The sequence below is a fragment of the Dermacentor silvarum genome, chromosome 5 (assembly GCF_013339745.2).
Source record: "Dermacentor silvarum isolate Dsil-2018 chromosome 5, BIME_Dsil_1.4, whole genome shotgun sequence".
NCBI classification, from domain to species: Eukaryota; Metazoa; Arthropoda; class Arachnida; order Ixodida; family Ixodidae; genus Dermacentor; species Dermacentor silvarum.
The window spans coordinates 189453512-189474821 of NC_051158.1; the positions used below are offsets into that span (position 1 = coordinate 189453512).

Here is a 21310-nt window from a genome sequence, read left to right on the forward strand (position 1 = left end):
TTGCACTTATTCCCAATCATTCATCAATTACAAAGAAAATAGAAGAACATAAGGCAACTCACCGCAGATGTAGACAAACGAACCATACAACACTTCTACAACATCGCTGAAGGATGAAACGCTGCTTTGAAACGCATGCAAAGCTCCGCGCCCGGGAGCAACAGGATCATGTATGACATGTGAAATACTTACACACTGACACGCAAGTCACGGCTCCTCGCACTTTTCAACACAATTTGGGCCGCCGTTACTTTTCTGCTAGGTGGAAGGAAGCTATCGTTGTGCCAATTTTGAAGCAGGGCAAAGACCCATCCTTGGTATCAAATTAACCGCCCAATAGTACTGACCAGCTGCCTTGTAAGCTGTTCGAAAAGATGATTAATCGCCGTCTGTTGCACTTTCTCGAATCCAAATAGTTGCTCGACCCACATCAATGTGCTTTCAGGGAAGGGCGGTCGACAAAAGACCACCTCACACGCGTCGAGGCTAACTTTCGTGACGCGTTTGCGCATCAACAGTACTTTTTGTCAGTGTTCCTTGACATGGAAAAAGCAAACGACACCACGTGGTGCTACGGAATTCTGCGGGATCTGTCAGGAATGGGTATCCGAGGAATATGTTAAACGTCATTGAAGGTTACTTAACAAATCGGACATTCCGTGTTCGAATTGGTAATGCTTTTTCCAGGAGATTTATCCAGGAATGTGGGGTGCTGCAGGGTGGCGTAATCAGTTGCACCCTTTCTATTATAAAAATGAACTCCTTCCGTTCATGTAGTCCGCAAAGTATTTTGTATTCTGCATATGTCGATGATGTGAAAATCGGATTTAAGTCGTGTAACCTCGCTCTCTGCGAATCACATGTTCAGCTTTGCCTAAACACAGTGTCCAAATCTGCTAACGAAAATGCATTCAGCTTAAATCCCCAGAAAAGCTCCTGTGTCCTCTTTACAAGAAAGAGGGACCTCGTGCCAAAGCCCACTGTCAAACTCATTGGCCAACGCCTACCTCTAACCGCAGAGCACAAGTTTTAGGTGTGATACTGGACACTAAACTATCTTCCTTCAACACATTAGTTATCTCAAAGTTAATGCTTAAAAACAATGAACATTCTCAAAATACTCTCACACACAACATGGGGCAGTGACAGAAAGTACTTGTTGAACCTGTACAAGAGCCTACTACGATCACGCTTAGATTACGGCGCCATGGTGTATCACTTTGCTGCGCCAACGGCGTTAAGAATGCTGAATCCGATTAATCATTTAGGCATCCGATTGGCCACGCGAGCCTTTAGCACAAGTCCTGTACAGAGTCTCTACGTGGAATCAAATTAATGATCTCTTAATTTCCAGAGGTCATACTCTAGTTTCACCTATTTTCTGAAAGTGCATTCGAAGCCAGAACACCTTTGTTACACGACCATAAACAATACCACATCTACCACACTGTTTCGCAATCGACTTACAGCAGATCCTTTTCACTGCGTGTCAGAAAGCTAAGTAGCGAAATGGAGGTCCCATTACTCGAACATCGCCTCATGCCACCATCAAAGCTGGTACCTCCGTGGCAGTGTCGTGTTGTAGAATGTGACAAATCGCTTATCGAGGTCACAAAAACATGCTCCACAGACACACATGTACTTTTTAGAACTTCAGTCAAAGTATTGTTGCCCCGAATTTTACACGGATGCGTCAAAGTCCCATGCCGGCGTATCTTACGCAGCTTTGTGTCCTTCCTTCTCAGAGTTCGGCACTGTGCACCCTCAGACGAGTATTTTAACCGCAGAAACCTATGCAGTACTGTCTGCAGTAAAACACATCAAGGAATCCAAACTACTAAAGACAATAATATTCACGGACTCCTTAAGTGTTGTAAAAGCGTTACTGTCTTTAAAAAAAGCACAATCCTGTTTTTATTGAGCTTTATGATAGTATGCTGGGTTCATGGGCATAGGGAAATAGAGGGTAATATTTTTGCGGACAAAATGGGTACATCAGTTGCATCGGAAGCTCTTATTTCTGAAAGGGCTGTCCCTGCTGAAGATCTTAAGCCTTTTGTACGCAAGAAACTAAAAAAACCATTGGGAACGTTTGTGGGAGGCTGAAACGAATAATAAGCTATACGTAATAAAACCACAGTTATGCATTTGTACCTCCGCAACGAAAACACGGCACATCGATGTCCTATTCTGTCAACTCAGAATAGGGCACACGTATGGTACCCACGATTATCTACTGACTGGTGATGAGCCTCATGAGACTGGTGATGAGCAGGCCAGAGAAGTGCTTTCAGAATATGTCCAGAATTTTTCATCACATTGCCGAAAGCATTGCTAACATAAGTGCTGAAAACACTGGCGAATCAGAAAACACTTTGTAAGAAAAAAAACTATCGCATACGGGTACAGATTATCGTAAGAGTTCTTACCAGACATATACAGCCAACACCTCCTGAAAGGCAGAAAACACCGAAGAAAAAAAATTGCCCCCACCTCCCCGAAGGGAATCGTGAGGAAATGCGAATGCATTTCTTGCGCAGAGAGTACACGGCGTAGTAATTTTAATGGCATAAATTAATGACGAGACGAGGATTTGTACCGTAACCATTTATTTACACATTCATCGGCACCTGTTTGTGTTGTCATTGTACCTGACGGCCATAATCACAGCCTTGTGGTCGCTAAAGTGTAGAGTCAAAGGGACTTTGAGAACTTGTCTTCCGCTTCTTCTCCTCCGGTTGATGATGACGTTGAAGCTACTGCAGTGACGTCACCTGCAGTGAGAGGTGTAATGCTCGGGTTAGATTGTATACACTTCTTGCTAGGGGTACCGTTGCCGTCAGACATTCGCCTTCACCGACTTCTGCCATCGCCTTGAGAGGCGCCCAGCCAGCGAACGGTCGAGAGTGAGGCGCGTGCTTCACTCCATTTATATATACGTGCGAGCGAGCGAACGAGAGAGTGGGGCGCAGGGAGGAGAGAGAGCGAACGGCGAGAGAAGGAGCGGCGATGCACTGTACCTACCCTCTCTTACACTCTCTCCACACACGCTGGAGCTCCGCCGAGTTCCGGCGATGCGAGAGCGCTCCTCCTCTCCACTCACTCTCCGCTACGCCGCCCGCACCACTGGCTCCGGTTGCTAGGGGCGAGGATAAGCGCGCGTGCCCGCAGCTGTTGCTATGGGAAAGGGAGTGAGAGCGGAGAGATGACACCTGCCGGCGCGCGGACACCGACAGACGCCTGACATGCCCCGACTAAGAAATGCATTCGCATTTAAAATGTTTACGGCAGCAATATAATGTGACCGCGTGCACTATTAAGTGCTTCCGGGTGAAGCCATTGCATGACACCAAATTTCCACTGCTTTCACCTGCGCCTGGCTTCACGAGTGGCGAAGCGGCATCCCGCAAAATATAGCAGAGATCAGTGGTGCACACAGTATTTTCTGTCCCCTTTCTCGAAGCCAACTGAAAACGTGGTAACTGTTTCCAAAGCAGAAAAACGAAGGGCAAGGGCTCTGAACACATTGCATTGTAAAGTGGCTGGTGCTTGAGAGTAGCAAATACTGTGGCATTGTAGATTTACAAGAGGCAAGCTAGGAGCTCAAACAGCACGTCATTGTTAGCAAATGACCAACATATTGACTTTATGTGCAAGTCAAACCTATCTTGGGAATCCGAATGTTGCTTTAGAGGCATTGTAGAAGCCAGCTTGCTTGCTGAGAGCAGGCATTTCAGAGTACAGACTGAGCTCAACACATTAAACGCCAGAACAATTTGTGGAGAATTTCAGATCGGTAATCTTCAGGGCATTAATTGTTCAGTGGTGTTGAGATTCTGCTCAGGGTTGATTGTTACGTTCGTATAGTCTTCAAGCATTATGCTAAAAATATTGTTTGCTTGGAGTGTACAGCAAGGATGTACTCCACATGAGCTTGTGGCTTTTTGCGGCACTTTCAAAAACTTTTCTTGTTCAGTTGAGGTTTTCAAGTTTGCATTGTTTATTATGTGTTGCATATAACCCATCCTAACCTAACCTAAACATCTGAACAGTAAACACCACTTTACCGTCTTGATTGATTTTCTGGATTGCACGCCCCTGTGGCAACATAACTTAATTTGAAAACTGCTTGCACATTACTGAAAAAAGAAATGTCCGAAACCATAGCCACCAATAACTCTAGCGTGGCACGATTATGAAAATTGTAATATTGTAGTTCGATCTATGTTGTTTTTAAACATATGGTGCTCTGCCTGTGGTGTAAATGAGTCCCTGATATCCAACCCTGATGCAAGAATTTAAGGAATAAACAGAAGCAAGACTGTATTTGCAACTTTTTTTTTTCCTGAGAAGCTCACAGAAATTCCCACATGTAAAATAACTGCAGTTAAGTTTACAGAGCTCGGAACAGCAGTTTCTCGTTTGAATAGTGCCACATCCAAAGGTACGACAAAACTTTTCACTATATTGGTTGCACTTTACTTCTATATATAGCGCTGTCATTTGTTGCTAGCTGAAAGAAGAACGGCCATAGCTTAGTCATGAGTATGGTGTTGTGCAGTAAAGTTAAATTGGCATCACCCGGAAAGTGTCTCAAACCTACGAATACAACTTAAAAGGGTTCTTTAGGAAAGAGACATAGCTAAGAAAATTTTTTCTTTTTAATGCAGCCTGTGGAGACAAGATTTCTTAAACATGGCCAAGGCCCTCAACACAGAAGCCAAGACCAGTGACTGCGGATATTTCGTTCCTCTTCCGGCAAAGATAGCCCAGCCTTAACCAACGGGGTTTTCCAAAGCGAACTCATCACAGCTTGAGTCACCCCATGCCACAAGCAGTTGTTCCTACAGGGCCCGTGAAAAGGTTCGCGGGAACACCTGTCCAACTCGGTGCCACGACCTTTCTCCTGCAGTTTGTCTACCTATTCTGCTAACCAGGAGGGTCATCGAAGGAAAAGGGAATCAACAATTTCAAGCATAGAACTTGCTCGAACTCACTGCATTTTGAGTGTAAAGTTCTCCAGTTATCACTTACAAACGAAGACGGGAAATAAGTAGATGGTATGGTCCTCCTACAGAGATCTCTTTCCCGCAAAGAATTATGCTGTGAAAAAACTGTTTATGAAGGCTTGAATATCGGTCAGTATGATTTGGCGAACATAGAATAACGATTATGAGCATTTCTGGGGAAGGTAGTGGTAGTAGAGTGAATATTCAGATTTTAGATATAGATTAGAAGACATATTTCATTCCACTGCCAGAATTTGAAATCATCCTAATAATTATTGTGTTTGATTGTCCGTGCGTGTCGACCGACAGCGCTTCTTGATGCCTGCTTATCGCTGACGTCATTCTTATGCTGCGTAATCCACCTTTTTACTTCCTTGTTTCTCACGTTCAAGCAAATTTACATTTAGCACAAGAAACCTTGTAGATGATCTCCGTAAACGTCCTGATGAGTTCAGAGGGTGGCAGGCACCCCGGGTTTTCTTAGATACGTGTTCAAGAGCCTCGGATCTTGCGAATGGTAAAAACATAGTCCTGCTGAGCAAGTTCTTAGTATCATCTGCATGTTATTTGCGAACATGATTTTGCCTAAATGGGCGAAACAGTCATACTAAAAAACATGTCAAGCGATATCGCTGACGTTGCACACACATACCAACTCAACTAAATAAAAATATAGCACCAATTGCAAGAATTGTTGGGGTGATGCCAATCTTGCAGTGCCGTGAAATAAGCTTCTCATCTTAATCTGAAATCCCTGGTAAGTCATATAACTAAATACCTCCAAAGGGCTTAAACGTCAATTATTTATGTAGCATTTATTCAGAATTTTATGCATTTATTCAGCTTATATGCAGAGTCATCATAATCATCAGCCTATATTTATGTCCACTGCAGGACGAAGGCAATGCCCTGCAGCGAAGGCAATGCCCTGCAGATCGCAATAACCTGCGATCTCCAATTACCCCTGTCGTGCGCTAGCTGATTACAACTCGCGACTGCAAATTTCCTCACTTCAATACTTAACCTAGATTTCTGCCGTCACTGACAATGCTTCCCTTGTTTTGGCATCCATTCTGTAACTCTAATTGTCTACCGGTTATCCATCCTACGCATTGCATATCCTTTCCAGCTCCATTTTTCCTCTTAATGTAAACTAGAATATCGGCTATCCCTGTTTCCTCTCTGATCAAGACCGCTGTCTTCCTGTCTCTTGACGTTAGGCCCAAAATTTTTCGTTCCATCGCTCTTTGTGCGGTTCGTAACTTGTTCTTGAACTTCTTTATTAACCTCCAAGTTTCTGCCCCTGCTAGCACCGTAAAATGATATGCAGGATATTGCCCTACAATTCCGTTGTATGAGACAAGTTCATTAGAGAGTTTCAACTCACTCTTAATGTATTACAGCTGTCTACCGGCACGCTGATGACAGCTTGCCGTAACTGCCGCTTGCGGAAATATAATTGCAGCTGCCATATTTTATGCATCTACTAGTGCACAGGCGTTGGCAACAGCAATCTTTACGGTACATTAGTTTCTTCTACTCTAGAGTATGCATTCTCACCAGATTGGAATGTGAACGGGGTGTCAATGTGGTGTACACTCCTGCATAAACTTTATGAGCATTTCTCCTTATCTGTGGCAAAGGTCATCGTTGCAACGACTGTAAATGCCTGGTGCCTGTTTACAGCAGTGATAGAGAACAAAAAGAATCATTTATGAACAGTAAATATAAGTGATCACACGGTTTTGAGTATTTTCCAACGAATTTAACACTTTTTGCCTTGCACTATGCTGTTCTTTTAATTCTAAGGTTTGCATGTCTGCACAAAGTTTGACTTCAGGATGTCATTTCAAGTGAAAGAGTGCATTTGTGTGCACGACACCTCGTCAGGCAACGTTCTGGTGCACAGAATCTCATGAGTTTTCTTTTGCATTGGTCGCCATCTCTCTAACTACTGCTTCTGGAGTTGAAATGAAACATTATTGCAATGCACATTTGATGTTCTAACAAAAAGAATTGAGTCCACTCATCAGCTTGTTATCCTCACTTGATGCATAGTGCTAAATAGAGTGATTGACACCATGAACATCAATGTGGTGTGTAATTGTGTGCGTGGGGGGGGGGGGGACGTACAATTATAAATTTTAGCTGCTGTTTGAATAACTTGAAGGAGGATTGTAGAATGCTGTTGGTTTCATTCAAACATTGCTGCCAAATTTCACTTTTGATTGTTGCAAGATCTATGATGTAGTTTGCTAGTTCTCCTGCCAACCTATATAATGTGAAGGCAACTGTGTTGAAAAATAACACCTAATGGTTTGCCAGAAACTAAGGTTCATTTAGACCATTAAATGTTAAGCTTACACCTGTAGATGGTACTGCTGAATAAATGCTCACCCAGTATATCGGTCCATAACATTTTCTTTCATTGAAATAAAATTGAAGCTTTGAATAGCATCTGAACTTAGACTTGTTTGATAAATGATCCATTTTATTTTTGAAGTAAGATAGAAGTTCAACAGGAGGACAGAAACATTAATTGGTCAAAAGTGGTACGAATATAAACAGTGCTCAACTTTTCGCAATCTTGCACCTGGTTTCATACATTTACAGTGCTTTATAGAAATTGTAAAAAAATAAGAGAAGAGGAAAGACACAAGGACAGGTAGAAGCTGGTCTTCAACTAATTGTAGTGTATGAAAAACGCGGGTATAGTATATATACATTCGCTGATCATCACCAACAGATGGCGGAACGTGAATTTTAGCGCATGCTTGAAGCCACTCATGAAAGATGCATGGTAGACAGATTCCGATGCACGTAATGGCATTCTTTCATTGACAGAGCAATAGCGGCTGTACTGACACATATATTGTTTTATTTTTGAAAACGAAAAACCTCATGAATCAGACAGAACTTATTGTTTTTGTACCTGCCCAGAACATGTGTGCTGTTAAATACTGGTGTGTAGTCGCGTCGCTTACAATGGTCGGTTAAGTGACCGGATTCCACTAGTGTACACGATGCTCTGTCAATCTGTCGTTAACAAAACGATACCCTGGCCAATGTAGCATTTTCCACATGACAGGGCGACTTAGTGAACGACCCCAGTAGTACACACCAGGAAAGGGGTTGCGTGCTTCGTGCATGCTGGACCTTTGATCCCTCGGCTGTTCACTGCTCAGCACATGCGAACCAACTTTTCCGGGGCTGAAGAAAGCACAGGGACACCACACTTGGCGGCCCTGCTTTTCAACCGGCGTGACAGGTGGTGCGCATATAGCACAACAAGCGTTCATTTACCTGGCCGAGTCAAGGTGCCCATTTGCTTTTGATCCTCTGCACTATACTTCATTGTGGAGGCCTTCTAGCACAGAGGTCATAATCTTTCGGGGGAAACGCGCCCTGCTAAGGCATTGGACTTACTCTTGCGAGCTCATTTCCAGCCGGAAAGTGGATCTGTGATGTCATTGTTCGCAAGTAAATAATGACACAATTAGAGTTTTGTACCAAGAAAGTGTCTTCCACACAAAGCGTATCCGCCTTTTCAATTGATCTCGAGGACTGACTTTATTCTGTTCCAAAACCTGATTTTATCAGCTTTGATAACTTTTATCGAAGAATTTGACCCCATTTATTTCATGAACTCCACTGGTTTGTCTACTGACAGCATCCTTGAGCCCCGTGGGATCAATAAAAAGTTGTGGGAATTTTAGATGTCGGTGACTACAGCTTTTTTTAATTAGGGGCTCCTGAGGACATTCAGATATTTCACAACAGTGTTCTTGAGGTACTTGAGCGATACGCTCCAGGTCTCAGTTTTACTCACGAGATGCCTGTCGACGTCGATTGCTTGCAATTCCTTCACCTGTCTTTCCTTAGGAGAATCCGTTTGCTGGAAGTGTCAAACAAGATAAAAAAAGTAAATCTTAAATTACAGTTCAGTTCACTCAAAAATGAATAAGCATGTCGTAGCTGTCAACTGCTTGTGCTCAGCCCTCAACAAGTTGTGCGAACACCGGTGGCAATGAGATTGCAAGCCAACGTCTTAGCAGGCCAGGTTTCCCCCAACAGATGATCGCCTCTCTGCTAGCAGGCCTCCGCAAAGTGGTTAAGGGCCGATGATCTAAAGCTAAAGGCATCGGGACTCGGCCGGATAAACGACCGGTTGTTGTGCCTTATGTGCACCACCTGTCGTACCGCTTGAAAAGCACAGCCACCAAGGGCGTGTCCGTGCGCTGTTTTCAACGACAGAAAACCTGGCTCGCATGTGCAGAGCAGTGAATGACCGTGGACACAAAGGTAAACCATGCACGAAGAAGCACGTTACCTCCTTTGGTTGGGTGTAGTGCTGCGGTGTTTCACTACATCCCCTCTCATGTGGCAAATGCGACATCGGCCTGACCGGTTGTTGCGTTGAGAGACTGAGAGCACCGTATGGAAGTCCAGGCACTTTCGGGATCCGGTCACTTATCGGACCTTTCTAAACGATGCCACTGAACACCAATATTCAACAGCACACGTGGTCTGAGAAAGGACACGTATGAAAATTGCCGTCTCATTCTTGAATATTTTTCTATTTAAAAAGGAAGACGATAAATGCATTAGTACAGCTTCTCTTGATCCATCAGTGAAAGAACCCGATTACTTGCATCAGAACCTTTCCACCATGCATATTTGACAAGTGGCTTCAAGCCTGCGCTACAATTCATGTTCTGCCTTCTGTTGGCGCATGAACAGTGAACGTATATATATATATATATATATATATATATATATATATATATATACCCGCACCTTTACATGCACTACAACCAGTTGAAAACCAGTGTACTACCTGCGCTTGCGTCTTTCCTCTTCTCTTATTTTTGCCTATTTTTAAGCACTGGAAATGGATGAAATGTTGTTGAGCCAAGTAGCTTAGCTGCCTGCTTTAAGTATGGCGCCTGGTTGTCGAACTGCCCCATCTTTTTAAGAGCCTGTTCTTTGACGTTTTATGGTCAAACCCAGTTTAATTTTGATCTCCTTATTTATTTTATGTGGTCAATATCTTTATTTTTCTTCGTCTTTCGAAAAATGTGTGTTCATAATCTGCCTTCATTTTCTATTTCCACTGATGTTAACAAAGTACGTGTTAATACAAGGTATATTTTCCTAATCCTTCATTGCTTATTTTTTAAATGCCCAAACAGTTTATTTTAATTCCCATTTTGACATCTGGGGAGACCAGGTCTACCGGATTGAATGCTTGCTTGCATGTGTAGATCGTTTTCTGTTCTGGTCACCGCTACTCCATGCAAGGCCTGACAGGTGTGCCCCTACCTGTTCCAACGCAATCACTGAGAAACGCTGCCTTCTCAACTTTATTTTAACACTTCGGCTTCGCTTGACCTACTACGTACACCAGTATATCCGCTAATGAGGGTAGGGGTGAGGAAGGTCTGCATACACAAAAATGCTGCCAAGGAAAGCAGTTTCTACCCTGATGACAAGTACCTTTGTCGTAATGTCAGCTACAGCAACATCCCTTTTTCTAACAAAGCTGATCCATGTTCGTGTTTTTCTAACACAAGTTACCGCTTTGTTGTGCTCTGATTTTTCTTTTTTGTCAATTTCTTGGGATGAAAATTTACGAAGGCTGTTTGTTTCTCCTAACAGCAGGAAATTTATCGTTGCAAGACATCTGGGATCAAGAACAACTTTCACCCGGAAAGAGTGAAAGACGAGTGGCTGAAAAAAATTGTTTCTGCGTTCCAAAGAACTTGACAACTAAATTTTTGGATCTATTTCTATATATTACTGGCAATTGATTCCTATTACAAAGTGAAAAGTGTTTTACGTTTGTAGCTATGTCACTGTGTTGGTCAAACAATTTTCGTAATAGCAACCTGCTGCTTTTATCTGCCTTCAAGATATTTGCTGTAAAGGACATGTACTATTGGAGACAAAAGTGCCCAGGACGCGCAAGCATCAACCGAATTGCATCGCTGCGCCATCAGCCGGGTTCAGCCACACTTATCATCTGCGTTCCAAGACCACAGGAAAAACTTTCCGAACGCAGATTTAAAGGAACCCTGAAACGATTTTGACGATTTTGTACAAACGTTCTCAATCGTTAAAGTAGATCCTTCTGATCATTAATTGACGCAATAGGCTGCTGCTGCTGATGATGATCGTCTTCAACGTGGTTTCCGTCGAGATGCTTTCGTCACACTCACGTACGCTTGCGACGCACACAAATTACATCGTTTACACAAACACGTCGTTCCATCTGGTATAGCCTTGCAGAACCCCAAGCATTCGTCGATAGCCGACTATCTGCAAAATTTTTCGCAGACATGCTAAGCTCAGTTCATGAGTTTTAATTTTAATGTAAATATTTATCAGTGTTGTTTCTTTATTGATTCTGTCATTCCGTTTAGAATAGTGCCGGTCAATCGCACGTCTTCATAGCCAGTTCAAATACATGTCTATACCGTTTTGTCCGCCTCGCGACTGATACATCGTCGTCCGTTCGGCGAGAAACGTGCATACCCGGATAATCACCAGAAACACTTCAAATTTGTGGTCAAGCAACCTTCGCCTGAAATGCCAATTTTCGCTGACTAAGTGCTTTTCATTGCAGAGACATGGTGGTGTGATATGTACGTACGAGGAGGACTTACAGAATGTACTTTTCCACCTGTGGAATGCGAAAATGCCTTCCTTAGAGCTTGCCCGAACGGAAGATATACAAAGTACTACAGTTGGAACTGCACTGCAGCCTATACGAATATTACAAGTGATCTCTAAATGTGCGAGATAAATTACTTTCATCATTGCTTCTTCATGTCCCACTTGTCATTTATTTCCTTCCCCCGAAATCTTTTATAACCTTTTATACGCGACATTGATACATTACAAGAACAGTGTTACCATGAGATAGGGTTCAAGCACCCATGTGAAGCCCTTACCACGTTGCAATGAACTCCGAGGGTGACTGGAATAGGTTGCGAAACTTTGGTTGGAAAGCGTTACAGAAGCAATTGTCACTAACATCAACAAGATTAGTCATGGCAGCTTCAGCTAAATAATGTCTCTAGGATGAGGCGACAACAAATTTTAATGTAAAAAAAACATTGTTGCAAACGAGAAACAAATTTTGTTTACCTTACACAAACAAAATCTCAAATTATTTTGTGAAGTGTCGCGAGGAAAGAAATGAAAATTCTCTGCTACGCCATCTTTAACATTGTGCCTCTTTATCATTATCGCAATAAATAATGGACACAAGAAGTGCAGACAAAGACAGGCGCTATCTGAGACAGGCTCTGCCGTCTTTCTGTCAGCCGACCTCTGTCACAATGCCACTACCGTATGTACATGTTCTTGCCAGGCCACACCATCTCCCAGTGTGGGCCCATCAACTACCCATTCAAACGCCAGCGACGCCGCTTTTTGGTTCACAACAGCAGCACGGAAATCCCTCGAGCACTCCAGACAACCAGGCCGATCGGCTATGTTTGCAGAATTCAGGTTCGTTGTGCGAGTTTCTGTCGCCAGCGCTGCGCGATGACTACGAATGTACGATATGGGGGCGTGAAGGAGTAATCCGGACATATATATGGACTGCTCATTCAGGCCCACATATGGCACGCGAAAAGGCCCCCCTTCTGAAGTCTACCCACGTGACCCGAGCCCGCTCCCGATGTCCAACCCTGCGCCTGCCCTCTTCCTGCTCTGTGGTTTCGACCCAGTGCAATTGAGGCACAAGAGCAACTGTCGCAGTCCCTGGGAAATGAACGGCGTCATCGTCCACCTGTGTAAGTCCTCGCTTGTGAGTGCTTCCACAACAATCTTATTGAAGTGTTTGTTGAAAGTGTACGAACTCTTGCGCTCGTAGGATACTGGTGCCAGCTAGCGGTGAATAAAGCAGTGAAACTAACGTTTCACCGCTTTATTCAAAAATAACGCTACCACCTTCTGTGTGTTCTCTCCGTAGCGCGAATGCGCTGCACATTAAACCCGTTGCAGCATGGGACAGCCAGTGTTCATCAAGACAAACTATACACCGATTAGGTGTCTTGTGCTATCTTCGTGTCCCTATGATCCCAATTAGTTGTCACGTAATGACGCCGTTATCGAGTGCGCTCGTGCTCAGGTGGAGCTCATTGTACTTAGCTACATGCTACAGCCGATACCTCTGTTCCTGCTAATAGCAAGCCTGTTGTCACCGCCGATAGAGACCTTCCTTCTCACAGTGTCGTCATTGTTCCCAATTACTGTGCCTCTCTTTTCGACACTACTGTTCTCTTCACGCCATCTCGTGTCTTCAGTCGCCGCGCCATACGTCGCTGTCATTTGCCGTCCACGCGTTTTCTCAGGGTGCTGCCAGAATACTTGCTTCCAACCCACACTCATGCACTATGACTTTGTATCGTAACGAGACACTTGGACACGTGCAGCCTGTCGACAGTATTATTATCGCGCCTCTTGACCCCTATGAGACCTACACAATGTCGCAACTGCATGCACTGACTCCTCACCTTGCATCTGACCTCATGTCCTTAGATTTCATGGAACGTTCCATTGGCAGCGACCTCGATATGGCTAATTGAGCGCAGCTTCTTTCTTTTAAGCACACATTTCGTACTTCGTTCGCCTTCCCGGAAGCGTTATGCAACTTTTTTTCGATCAGAGCAACCCCCCCACCCAGAAAATAGGAGTCCCGACGCTAGCAACAATACAATCTGACAGCGACGCTTGCAGCCTACCTCTCTTATTGGAAAAGCAGAACGAGGAGTGGCTTTCCTAGGGGTGAGTTCCACTTTTATTAACCATCCGCAAAAACCCTTCCAAAATTAAAATGGTGCTGTAATAAGTTGCTGCTTCTGCGACGGCTGGAAATCCTTGTTCTAGGTAGTGACAATGTGGTGCCCTATATTGAAAATGAATTCGAGTTGCCACAGCGCCACTATGGCCTCAGGGAATCGGCTACAACCCCCAGTGCGTGACATCTGAGACAATGGCGCCATTTTTCTGCTCATAACAATGGAAGATTCAGCTGCGCATTGCAAGTTAACACGTATAATAAAAATGTACTGCACTTTTATATTTCAATAATTTAAGTAGCCGCATACCCTCACAGAGGATCACATAATACTGTTAGTTTTTTGCCATGATTTTGCTACGTGAGGGCGCAAAACGTCATTTCTCGCTATTTGTTGTGAAGTATTAAAAATACAAATCATCATCTAATGAGAAAAACAATGCTCGTGTCAGGCAATACGAGACACAATCTTTCGATCAGCGAGGGCATCTCGATTTATGTTCTGAATGGTTGTGTGTCCCTTTAAAGAAGAGGGGTTTCACGGCGTAAATGGGAAAAGGAATGGTAGCGTTAGATGGGGCTCGTTATGCTACTACCTCAAAATCTTAACAAGCGCCCATTCAGTCTCTACTTATCCCAGAAGCTTCTTAATGCAATAGGCCAATCTTTGTGCCACAATGGTGTCTATGCCGAAAGGGGCTAAGGCCAGAATTAGGTGGTCGCACAGATTTTAACCGTCAAAATAAACTGCGTTATATTTGTTTGCCAAATTTATTTGTGTGTAGCTTTGTCGACATAACACCCTATAACATATTTTTTAAAGAAAACATGTCTTGAGCATGGCGTGCCTAAACAACTTTTGTTAGGTCAGAAAGTATTGTTTCTGGTTCTTTCGCATATTTTATATCGACCAAATTAAACTGCACGGAAACTACAGCATGGCTTCAAGAGTACCACTACATCAGGCAAGTTTAGCAATCAACGCCATAACCAAGTCTCCAGAAGTCGTGCACATTAGCAAGTTGATAGAATAACAAGTAGGGGATGTGAGAGGGAGGCTCCTGTTAGAAGTAAAGCAACAGCAGAATTATATGTGGAATATGTGCAAAGGCCGAGAATGCCTAGCTTTCGGTTGCACTCTCACTTGCTACCATTGCAACAGGCTGACTGATATGCGGAACCAGCAGTTTTTGGGAGCAACATTATCCTAACCTGCAATTGATGCAGCTTCAAACTTGATGCCGCGCTGCACTCAGGAAACATTATAACCTGGCGAAATATAAATGTTGTGCTTCATAGTTTGTTGTATGCCTCAAGACTTTACTTATTTAGACACATACCTCATAGTCTCCAGTATGGCGTGAGGTGGTAGGAACGAAATCAAAAAAAAAAGGCATACTCGCTCATAATGCGGCTACATATCCGGCAGCTCCTTATAAAAACAACTCAACTAGAAGTTTTCACACTGGTAGTGCTTTAGGAGAAAGAATGGTGAATTCTGAACATTGAACGCTTTTAAGCCACCTCTTGTGGGTTTTTGTTCTGAGGGTTTTTGTTATCTACAGTATAATGGGAATCAATAACACCCCTCAAAAAACTACGAAAGAAATGTAATACGCAAATATGAATACTTAGAGAAATATAATTAGGAAGACAAAATCTGTGCAGGCACGGATGTTAGAAGAGAATTCTCCAAGAAAGCGTAGTAATAAATGTAATCAAATCCCTTGAACTTTTGTCGTGCAACTCATAGCATGACATAAAAGGCTATGCGTGCCTCACAAAACAGTCCCTAAAAATATATGTTACACTGTAGTCAGTAGGAAGCACATTATGCTGTCTATAATAGCCTGCAATTGCATTTCACTCAGAGAAAGCTATTTACCGAAATCGAATTAACTGAAGGTAGGCCATATTCTAAATTTACGATTCAAGTAGACCGCCCCTAGAATTTATGAATATGGCATCTATAGCAAAAGTGTTGTACGTTGTCTCATACATGCCAACCTATGAACTTTATATTTTGCAAAAATGCCGAAGACACAAAATATTTTTGGGGAGATAGCACACATTTTTTAAAGCTTGCTCTCCGCACCTGCATTGCTGGATACATACACAGATTATTAACCGCTATATAACTTGAGATGCAGTGCACAAAGCCGCACCAAACTTGAAACACAAGAAACGGACAAGATTGTTTTTAGATCAGACCGAGCATTTTCAGTGATTTTGCTGCTTCAGGGATTTATCTGAACAAACTTACCTAAAGCAAGTGCCCCTCTGGTATACTCGTTAGAGTTTTTGTGTTGGGAATAACAAAACCGCGCAAGTACCCTGATATATAATTTTTTACATGCACTTTACCAGTCTCATGCCACCCATTTCTCAAAGCTTTAAAACATCTTAACCAACCCAACTTCATTCTCGTAAAACTTGATTGGATATTCGTGAATTGTAGAATGAGCCCAAATTTGTAAAATTCACAAAACAATTCAGGAGATTTGACAGGTATCAGTTATACCGAGATAACCTACAGCTAGTGTATGTGGCAGTGACCGTTGTTTAAACCCGTGTCGCAGCTTTCCCATGCTGCTCAGGTGCCGGTCAGATGCTTTGACACGCTTTTCACGCTGCAGAATGCCTCAGGTTCCTAAGTGGTGTAGAGATGCCTCTGGTTCATGAAATCGTGACATCCCTAAACAATAAGAAAGGCTCATAATATTGTAATCTTTTTTGAAACTGCAAACGTGTGATAAGATCATGCTATATTGTGAAATTTCTCGCACAACCAACTACATATGGTTGTACAAATATCTGGTTGTTACATCACGGGCAGTTATTTAAGAAGCAAGTTGAACTGCAGCAAAAATAAATCTACTATCAGAAGCTTCACACCTACACACAATTATAGTAAGTTAAATGTGAATTCTACCCTTAAAAAATTCCTTAGCACGTGAAAAGCCTTCGAAAACCTCATTTCTTGATGCGGTGGAACAAACCACTATACCAAAGGACTATGCACTAAAAATTGCAAGAACAGACCCCCTCTATCTTTCAAGAGATGAAAAAAAGTTTTTCATTGAAACAAAAACATTGGTGATGTAATCTCCGCTTCTAAGCGAAAACGCAAACCATTACAAATGCACTAAAATACGGAGGACACCCAGCACAAGAAATACAGACTGTCCGACTATACACTATAAATAAAAGTATTTGCATACAAGCTAAAATCTGTCCATACATCTGACGTACACATCGACGTACTTGTAGAAATGCCTACACGATTTCTCGCTGATAAATTATTTGCGCCAACAGTAACTCTCCCTGCTTGAGTTTTTGTTCCCATTCAGATCAAACAATGACCGGCGCTAGCATAATTTAAAGCAGAAAGCAAGTTAACCATAGGTTAAAACTCTTCGCAACATCATACGTTTGAGAGCATTTTTTTATACAACTGCTTGATGAATGTGCACTGCGACATGAACAACGAACACTCAGAAAGCACATTTATCATTTTTGAATTCTTTGATATTGTTATCCGTATAAAAATGCACACTTCACGCACCAGCGGTCCTTCCGGCGTAAACACTGTTGAATTGCCGATTAACTACATGACGTAATAACTCAACTTTCTACAAAATTTTCCGTGTACTGTGACCCGACGTGAGAGTGCCAGAGGCTTTTCATGAACCGGGAGCAAAGAAAGCGCGAACTGGCCATAACTACGATAATCGACATCGGCGTACCACACGAAAGATGCTGTGAGCTACGTTACGCAGTCACGGGGGTTTGTCATAATCAATGCACAGAACAAGTACCACATTGGACGCGTTAAGCTACCGCACTCCGAATTCTAAAGCAATGCCCTCGAGCGCGTTCGTGCGTAACACCTTTGGAGCGTAACTTAACGGCGATCTTAGCGACTGCCCGGGAACACCCACGCGCCATCCGAGGAGTTTTACGTCGCTTCCGCATTTGGGATCGCATTTCGCGCGGCGTTGCAACATGGCTCCGCTGACAAGCTGTTACTATAGCTGCTGTAGTTCATGATCGAGGATGACGAGCTCGAGGAACTCGATGCGTGGCGACGGAGGCAACGACAGAGGTTTGCGTTTGTGATGCAAATGTTCACGCGCTGTCATCAGAGGTGCCGCACCACACCAATTGTTTTTGCTTCGCGGTATGCCAACTGATTCATCGCAAGTTGCAGGAGAATGGATAGCCTTATGATTCGAGGCATTCAGAATTATGTCGTAATCAAAGTATGTGAAGAGTGACTATTTATGCGAATAAATTTTTTATGCTAGAAGTTATGGGAAGAATTACTATTTGGTTACGTACCAGTGCGTCTGGCAAGCAGAGATCGCGCAGCCGTTTTCCCGTTTCACGCTGAATAGTGCGAATGGGAATCCAAACAGTGCGTGCAATGTGCCAACCGCGCCTTGAAAGGGTGAAATTGCCAAGAGAGCGGAAACACTTCACCTTGCCGGAAGACATAGCAGGCACGAGTTCCCGGCCAACATCTCCCACGCTGAAGCGCGTAGAGGGCGCTCCCTTGTCGCGCACCGGAAGGCCCTTTCGGCCGTCAAGTTTACGTAGAGCGTCCTCTACGGAGTAGAGCGCGTTCGCGCTCCTTTACTTAAAGGGCCCCTAAACCACCCAGAACTGAAAATGTAGTTGTGTTGTTGAAATTTTTTACGAGTTTGCAACGAACACGTAGCCGCGAGAATTTTTCGAAATGGTGCCGTAATAGCGGAGTTATACGCGTTTGATGATCAAAACACGGCAATCGCTCGTTTCGCTCTTTGCTTGGCTATACTCTCCTTGTCGGCTGGTCTTTCCTCGTCGCCGAGTTCTCCTCGAAATGTCACGTGACAAATGTCATCGCCAACGCGCTTCACAAAACACTGTCCACTTCCGGTTAAGGCACGTCCAGACTAAAGCCCCTCCATACACGTTTCAAAAGCGGCGATGGCGCTTGGATGGAGGGGTTTTAGTCCGGGCTAGCGGCAAATAGACCAACGGCGAACCGACCCCCCAGTGCCGTAGAACGTCTGCCGCACGAGAGGTGTCCAACGTAGACGGCAGTTCGGCACGCGCACCGCCCACCGCACGGCCGACAGGCCAACCGACGACCGCAAAGCTGCGCGCCTCCGCCAACGGCGACGCTAACATCGGCTGCAGCTTCTGTTGGAAGTAAAATAATTTCCATTAAGTGATGCGTAAATTGTACATTTTATGAAAAACGATATTCACTGTCAAATGTAAAACACGAATGAGAGCTCTGATACTTGTCGAGCTCAGCTGCAGTGCACGGCTACCCACGGCAGACGACCGGCTCACCTGTGCTCGCATCGCAGGCGACGGCGCCGCTAATATCAGCGTATTTTTTTCTTTGTGTACAATTATTGCGAATAGCGACAACAACGGTAAGAAAATATTGCGGCCCCCGCAGGGGCGTCTGCGCAAGCAGGCGTTTGGTGTGTTGCGACACCACGGACCCGAGCACACGGGGGTTGGACCCTCCCACGCGTAGGCGTGCGTGGCTTAGCCGTGTCTGGGGAAAGGGGGATCCTGGAGGTTGAGCTAATGCCGGGTGTATGGACCTTTAAGGCCCCCGGCGGAGGAAACACACCTCTTTGGCCTCTGCTTCACATAGACGGCACCCCCGGACTGACCCACCCGGGGGAAATCGGTAGTTGCCTTTTCCTGTCTCTCTCTCCCTCCAACCTTCGTCTTTCTCTCTCACTTTCCATCTCTCCTGTCTTCTCTTCACTTCGTTTTACTTCCAATTTTCCCGGCAGCAAGGGTTAACCTGGTGTAGTTTATCCAGCCTTGGGTCTATTATATTAGGTTATAGTAGCTATGTACAGCTGGCGTCTGCGTCTCCTTCAGGTCTCGTAGCGTCCCCTTGTTGGGCTCGGTGGTGGGCGGCTGGCATAGTTACCGAAATCATTGTTACCTTTATGGCTCTTTCGTCATTCCCCTGACTCCCTGATCGCTCTCACAAACGAGGGCGCACCGAAGATATTTTTCAATTTTATGGCAACCGAACAAAGAACTTTCCACGCTTTCACGTCATCCACTCTGATAAACTTGAAAAGACAGTAAGAATGATCTCACCCTTCCTCGTCTCGGAATCTCTAACCGAAGTTTTCGGTCCGGGTTACAAAGCATCGAAAATGGCCAGTGGTGATCTGCTACTCGAGCTCCGTGATCAGAAACAACATGAAAAACTGCCCAATCTAGTGTCCTTTGGGGATGCTCCAGTAACAGCAACCCCGCACCGTATATGTATACCATGAATACCACCCGTGGCGTCGTATCCGATGCTGATTTGTTGGAGCTATCTGAAGCTGAACTCCTGGAGGGCTGGAGTGATCAGAACGTCATCAGTGTCAAACGAATTAAGATAAGGCGAGATGGTAAGGAAATTCAGACCAAACACCTAGTACTTACTTTCGACTCAAGTGTTCTACCCGAGTCCATCGAGACCGGGTACCTCAAGATTCGAGTTAGACCATACGTGCCAAATCTTCTCAGATGCTTCAAGTGCCAAAGGTTCGGTCACAGTTCGCAGAACTGTCGAGGCCGACCGACTTGTGCCAATTGCAGTGACAATGAACATTCCTCCGAAACTTGCAATAACACTCCACATTGTGTCAACTGTGATGGCGAGCATGCCGCATACTCGCGGGCGTGCCCGTCTTGGAAAAAAGAGAAAGAAATTGTGACAATCAAAGTAAAAGAAAATATTTCATTCAAGGAGGCACGCAGGCGGGTGTCATACCTGCCGAAGAGCAGCTTTGCCGAAATGGCGCGTCAGGGGGCAGCGTCGCAACGGCTTCCGGCGCCTGCCCGGCCCGCAAGCAGCCAGCCGGCAATAACGCCATCCGCCCCCTCGGCGGCTGCAGCTAGCGCTGCTCCGCCAACTCACAAGAAGGGGCCATCCACCTCCGGGCTGGTGGGCTCCAGGGCCTCGTCCCTCGAGACGAGGCCTTCCCGTCACACCAACCGCTCGCAAGAGCGCGTGTCCATCGCCTCGAAAACCACAACCGGCCAGACGGCGCCACAAGCGCCTCAGGAGCGACGAGAATCCCGCGATCGCTCCAGAAAAGAAAAAGCCCGCATCACAGGGCCCGACAAGGGCTCTGTAATTTAAGTTAGTTTCTTTCAAACACACAGCACAAAAAAAAACACTTTCAACATAAATACACAAATAATACAATTTAACGTCAGAGGACTCCTACACAACCTACGCAAAAAAATCCTACGCAAGTTTAATCCTAAGGTGCTGTGTGTTCAAGAAATACACCTCAAACATACACAAACAAATTTCCTTAGACAATATGCTATTTTTCGCAAAGACCGTGATGACACTCTTGCGTCATCCGGTGGTGTGGCTATCGTAGTCGACAGAGGTGTTGCCTGTCGCGAAATAAAACTTCGTACGCCCCTAGAGGCAGTTGCTGTCCAAGGGGTGCTGTTTGGC

General features: G+C 44.5%; 1 long non-coding RNA gene across 1 annotated transcript in view; it reads left to right on the plus strand.

The window, feature by feature from the left end:
- The window catches only part of LOC125945264 (uncharacterized), a 40570-nt gene extending 28732 nt beyond the window's left edge, over positions 1-11838 (plus strand). The window contains exon 3 of the long non-coding RNA XR_007466761.1: positions 11635-11838. This is a non-coding gene — a long non-coding RNA (uncharacterized LOC125945264). The remainder of the gene's footprint in view (positions 1-11634) is intronic.
- Positions 11839-21310: the final 9472 nt, after the last annotated feature.